Source organism: Molothrus ater, chromosome 17 (genome assembly GCF_012460135.2).
Source record: "Molothrus ater isolate BHLD 08-10-18 breed brown headed cowbird chromosome 17, BPBGC_Mater_1.1, whole genome shotgun sequence".
NCBI classification, from domain to species: domain Eukaryota; kingdom Metazoa; phylum Chordata; class Aves; order Passeriformes; family Icteridae; genus Molothrus; species Molothrus ater.
In genome coordinates this window covers 1,268,755-1,274,754 of record NC_050494.2, presented here as the reverse complement: position 1 = coordinate 1,274,754, position 6,000 = coordinate 1,268,755, and the positions used below count along the sequence as shown (strand labels likewise).

Below are 6,000 nucleotides of genomic sequence, written 5' to 3'. Positions count from 1 at the left end.
TGCGGGCGGTGCGGGCGGTGCGGGAGCGGCTCCGGGCGGGGGCGGTGCGGGCGGTGCGGGAGCCCCGGGTCCGGGCGGGGGCGGTGCGGGCGGTGCGGGAGCGGCTCCGGGCGGGGGCGGTGCGGGGCCGTGCGGGCGGTGCGGGAGCCCCGGGCGGGGGCGGGGCCGTGCGGGAGCCCCGGGCCCGCCCCTCCGCAGCGCCGCACCGCGCCCGGCCCGCCCCGCGCTGCGCCGCGCCCGCCGCACGGCGGGGCAGGAGCGGGCACGGACGGGCAGCGGCGGCGGCCGCGCCCCGCACACGGCGGCGGAACGGAGCCGAGCCGAGCCGAGCCGAGCCCAGCGGGCGGAGCCGAGGTGAGCGGCCGGGGGTGCGGGGCCGGGCAGCCCCAGGTGCTGCGCGGTGCCTGTGAGGAGAGAGGCGGGCAGGGCTCAGCCCCGGGCCGGGAGAGCTGCCCCGAGCCGGGCCTGCCCTCAGCGGCAGCGGCGCATCCCGCTCCGCGAACCGCCGGGATGCTGCGGGCGGGGCCGGCCGGTCCCGGGGGATCCGGGCAGGCAGCGCGGGCAGGCGGCAGCGCCAGCCCCGTCCTGCGGGAGCGACCGGGCCACCCCCGGCATCCCGAGCCCCGGGGATCCGTAGCCCCGAGCTGCGGCAGCACATTGAACCGCCGGGCTGTGATTTGAGGGAGACGATTTACATTAGAGGGAGAATGTGGAGAGAGCCAGGAACAACTTGGAATGGGTCCTCGCATATTTCTGTGGTTATTTTTGGAGTACCGTCATATGGCAGGAGGTGGGCTCTGGAGGTATCCTTGAGCTCAGCATTTTCTCCATAGGCTGGTTACCCGGGAGATTGTACTAGAGGACCTGCGTGGCCCTTTCCCCATCAGTGGTTTCTGTATTTCCCATCGCTGTTTCTCTGGCTGTTTCTCTGTATTGTTCCCTCCGGCTGCCCGGCCCTCAGCCCGTCTCGGTGGGGACCCTCCTGTGGGCAAACAATGGTCTGGGTGTGCGGCTGGGCAGTCTCAGTGTGCTGCAGGCGATGGCAAAGCTGTGCTTCATTCAGCTGTGGATGCTGTGAGGTGACTCCTGATCAGCCCCTTCTCCATTGCTGTGCATGAGGTGTGGCTTCTCCAGCATCCCCAGCGAGACCAGCCCATGCCTCCATCTCCTTCCCGCCTTTAGCTGGCACTTTCCCTCCAGCTTTCTCCTGCTGCACTTGCCCAAAGGGATTTTTACTCCAGAAAAACTCGGGGTGTGGGGAGGCACGTTGTTCCTCTGCTCTGCTCCTTGGGGGTCTGCACGTCCTCTGGCTGTGCCAGGCCCCTCGGACACGGCTGGGGAGCGGCTCTGGTGGCTTCAGCTGCGTGTCCTTGTTGCCATGGGGCGAGTTTGGAGCTGAGGGGAGGCTGCCTGGCTTTGGGTGATGGTCCTTGCAGGAAGGGAATTCATTAATTATTCTTTAATGATGTTGGTTCAGAGTCTGGCTCGGCAGGCACGGCGCCCGTCTGCAGGGCTCCCCGGGGTGCTGGGTCTCTCCATCAGGACCTGTCTGCTGCCTGCAGGGACACAGGGCATCTTCTGGAAGCTGTGGCAGGTCCAGAGCTCCCCTCCTTACCCAGGGATGGCCTCTGTGTTTGGAGTCCAGGAGCAGGGTGCAGCTGTCTCCTGTGGGCTGTGAGCCCCTCTGGGAGGGGAGGATTCCCATCTCCTCTCCTCTTCCCACCATCCCTGTGCCATGGGGATTGCTCTCCTCGGTGCAGCCGTTCCCAGCAGAGCCCTGGGCAGGGCTGTGGGGTGCAGAGCCTGTGTTTGGCTGCCTTTGGCAGGAGATGGGTTCTTCCCCTGCTGCTTTGGCTGCCTGTGGATGTTGTGCCTAGGACTCCCTAGAATTTTTGATTTTTACCAATTTTTGAGATATGAGCTTTCTCCAGAACTCTTAGGGGAGATGTTTTGGTCAGGAGGAAGCATCTAGAAATGGTTTTTGGAGTCCAGGATGAGATTTCTGAGCTAGAGGTATGAGTGTTCCTAGTGTGCAGAAGGGGAAGGTTTTGGTGCCTTTCCTGTGCAGACACAGAGCGTGCTGGGCCCCCTTCCCCAGGCTGCCATCCCCACCACAACCTTCCAGGGTGATGTGTGATGTCTTTGTGGCCAGGAGGGCTGGCTGGCTCGGCTGAAGAAGTCACTGCAGCTCAGAATGGGGAAAAGTCATTTTCTTCCCCCAGGCAGCTGAGCTCCCTGTTAAGCTCTGGGTGATGACCTTGGTCCTGGTGAGGAGCTGGATCCCTCCCTGGTTTCTGGAATTACATGAAGGATTTCTGAAGGATTTCTGCTGGCAGCTCCAAGCCCTCGTCCCGCGGGGTTCCACCGTCACTCCGGGCGTCCTGCCTGCCCTCCCCTCGCTCCAGCACTTCTGCTTTCCTACAGGAACCTTCCAGACACACACAGACCACTCAGGTGCCTGACTAATTCTGTCCCTAACAGAAGAAATCTTTCCCATAACTAATTAGGGTTTCTAAATTGGGAAGCTGCTGACAATGACCTGTCGGTTAAAGGGCAGGGGTTGGGCTTGGCTCTTCCCAGCCTCGCTCCGAGCTTCCTGCTCAGGCTCACAGACATCACTGGAGTGTCCTTTGCCTCAATTCTCTTTGGCTGTGCACTTGGGCCATTTCCCTGCTGCCTGGGCACGGAGCTGTGGTGCTGAGTGGCAGCTGGGACGCGATGGGAGCGCGAGGAGAAGGGCTGAGCTCCGCCGGAGCGGCGTGGGCGCCTGCCAGGCCTGCCTGTAGTAGACTTGCATGCGGTGCCTGTCACTTGGAGGTCTGAGCTGAGCTCCCTCTGCCAAAGGAGAAACACAAAACAGTGGCAGTCCCTGGGTGCTGGGAGCTCCTGCACAGGGAAACTTGTGCATCCATGAACACCCGACTCTCTGGCAGCACCTAAAAGCGTGCTGGGGCTGTGACAGCCATGGCTGCGGGGCTCATTGTTCTCCTCAGAGCACTCGGTGCCTCTGAATCAGCAGCTTTGGGTTTGTCACAGCCTGTGCAGGTCTGTGGTGCTTGGCCCTGACTCTGCTGCAGGGCAATGTGGGCTCTCAGCTTGGACTCAGAGGCACTGGGAGCTCGTGCTGTCCCTTGAGCCTGGAAGGAGCTGGGTCTGTGTGAGCTGCAGGAAGCTCCAGCCTCCCTTGGGAACCCCTTCCAGCCCCTGCCCTGTGCCACTCAGGGCTGGAAAGCTGAGCATCATCACTGCTGCTGGCCAGGCTGGTCCTTCATGATGCTCTTGTCTGGATTACAGGAGGGGGAAAGCACGGTGGGAGGAGACTGTCACTGATGGGGACATGCTGCAAGGCTTCCTGTGGCTGCAGATCCAGCCTTCCTCTCCTTCCAGCCCTTGACGGGAACCTTGTGGGTTGTCCAGGACCTAAGTGTGTCTTCAGATGAAGAGGAGGAAGTCTGGGCAGCCACGTTTTCCAGTGTGGAAGCAGTGGCTGCTTCCTGCAGCAGCGCTCCTGTGCACACAGCATGTCCCTGGTGCAAAGAGGTGCTGGGCCCAGGTCCCATGGATGTCCCTTGTCTTGGATGGAAACTGCTCCCTCTGTCCTGCCTTGCTCCAAGGGGATGTTGGAGCCATAGAATCATGGGTTTGGGTTGGAAAAGACCCTAAAGTTCATCTGAGTCCAACCCACCTACCATGGGCAGGGACACCTTCGGCTATCCCAGGTTGCTCCAAACCCTGTCCAACCTGGCCTTGGACATGTCCAGCCACAGCTTCTCTGGACAGCCTGTGCCAGGGCCTCCCCACCCTCACAGGGAAGGATTTCTCCCTAATATCCAATCCTAAGGAGAGCTGTTGGGCTCAAGTTTGGTACAACTGGGACAGGAGTCAAGGTTTGCTCTCTTTGCACTGGGCAGGGAGTGATGGGACTGTGTGGAATGGGACAGACATCCCAGAGCCCTGGATGGGTCATTTGATGTAAATTCCTGTCTGCTTGTCCCAGTACACAGCTGAGGGGGCTCTGGATGCAGCTGAGAGTTGTCAGTGTCCTGATGGTGTGTGCACACCCCTGAGCCCACCCGTGCCCCCTCCCCAGGAATGGAAGCAGCAGACAGAGCCTTAAAATCTGGATGATAACTCTCTGGAAGAGGATTTTCTTTCCACCTCCTGCTGATGTTCTGTGTCCTGCCCTGTGCAGGCTCCTGGGGGCTCAGCAGTGCCCGGGATCCTCCTGCAGGAGCTGCCCAGAGCCCGGGCTGCAGGATCACAGCCAGGGGATGCTGGGCTGACCCCATTGTGCTCAGAACACGAGACAAATGAGGCTGAAGCTGCAGATCTGTGCCTGCCAGCAGGTCAGCAGTTTCACTCGGCCACTTGGCCTCTTTGTGGCACTGAAATGTGGCCGCAGGTCGGGATCTGCTCCATCCCTCTCAGTGCCCAGCCCGCTCCCCCAGGCTGTGATGGACCCTGGGAGCTCCTGGCTGGGCCGGGCTGTCCCCGAGCCCCCTGGAGCCCCGGGGAGGCGCTGGGGGGAGCAGGAGCAGGTGCTGTGCCAGAGTAAAGCGGCTGAGGCGATGCTGAATGGGGATTCACAGCCCAGCCCTGCTGCCAGGTTCCTCCCACCGGCTCCTTCCTCCCTCTGCTCCTACTAACCCACTGCCGGGCCCCTGGCTGCCTGGCAGCAGAGATGTCTGCTGCTATCCTTCCCGAGCATCAGATGGAGAGGAAAACACAGGGTGGAGTCAGCTCCGCACAAAGGAAATGTTGAGGTATCGTTTCTGCCTTCAGTGCGTTTTTTAGGTGGCTGGGGAGAGATTAAACAGGATCTTAACACATTCACAGCCCCCTTCCCACCTCATTTTCCTGTGAATCTGTTGCTGTCATGGTATCTTTCGGATGATATTTTTAGCTTTGCCTTTTCCTTTTTTTTTTTCCCCTCCGCTCCTCGTATCAGGCTTTAGAAGGGAAACACGTTTCTATGGGAGAACAGAACGAGCCATTTCACGAGACATTTTGTTATGGGCAGAAGGGCCGGGAAATCTGATTGTGTGTTTGAAATGACACATTCCCCTTTGTAATCAGCCCATCGGCCCGGCTGGGGCCATGCCAGCAGCGAGCGAGGCGTCCTGGCCGGCCGGGGGCGGGGATGGCCCGGCCCGGCCCCTCCATCCTCCCGGGGCATCTGCACCGGCCCGGCCCCTCCATCCTCCCCATCCCCTCCATCCTCCCGGAGCATCTCCCCCGGCCCATCCTCTCCATCCTCCCCTTCCCCTCCATCCTCCCGGGGCATCTGCACCGGCCCGGCCCCTCCATCCTCCCCATCCCCTCCATCCTGCCGGGGCATCTGCACCGGCCCGGCCCCTCCATCCTCCCCATCCCCTCCATCCACCCCGAGCATCTCCCCTGGCCCATCCCCTCCATCCTCCCCATCCCCTCCATCCACCCCAAGCATCTCCCCTGGCCCATCCCCTCCATCCTCCCCATCCCCTCCATCCTCCCCATCCCCTCCATCCTCCCGGGGCATCTCCCCCGGCCCATCCCCTCCATCCTCCCCATCCCCTCCATCCTCCAGAGCATCTCCCCCAGCCCATCCCCTCCATCCTTCTGGAGCATCTCCACTGGCCCATCTTGGGAAGGGCTCGGGGGTCCTGTGGGTTTTTCTCCCCTGGGGAGCAGCTGGATGCTGTAATGGGGTGCACTCTGGGTCTGGCAGTGTCTGTGCTGGCAGGAGCACAGGGGATCAGGGCACTGGCACAGCTTTGGGGCTCTGGGGATGCTGAGAGGGATGTGGCAAAGGGCTCGAGGTGGGAGAGGGGTGGTTGGACAGTGGGGCTGCTGCCCACTGTGTGAAGGTTTTGACAGGGATACAGACTGATTTTACATGGTGATGGTGAACTTTGGCAGGGGAAAATTCCAGCCCAAATTCTCAGCAGTATTTCCCTATAGCAGATTTACTCAAGTCCTGATAGATGAAGGTCCTGTGGAGTGAAGTGGCCAGAACAAGAG

The 6,000-nt window shown here is 61.3% G+C and overlaps 1 protein-coding gene across 11 annotated transcripts in view; it reads left to right on the top strand.

Moving 5' to 3' along the window:
* The first annotated feature begins 244 nt into the window (after positions 1-244).
* The window catches only part of EPB41L1 (erythrocyte membrane protein band 4.1 like 1), a 65,910-nt gene continuing 60,154 nt past the window's right edge, over positions 245-6,000 (top strand). For 6 of the 11 annotated variants that reach the window (XM_054516705.1, XM_054516709.1, XM_054516706.1 and 3 more), the window contains exon 1: positions 246-354. The gene's annotated coding sequence lies outside the window, so the exon portion shown is untranslated. Of the gene's footprint in view, positions 355-6,000 lie in introns of all 11 variants that reach the window. The other 5 variants (XM_036395952.2, XM_036395949.2, XM_036395942.2 and 2 more) reach the window with 2 other exon arrangements.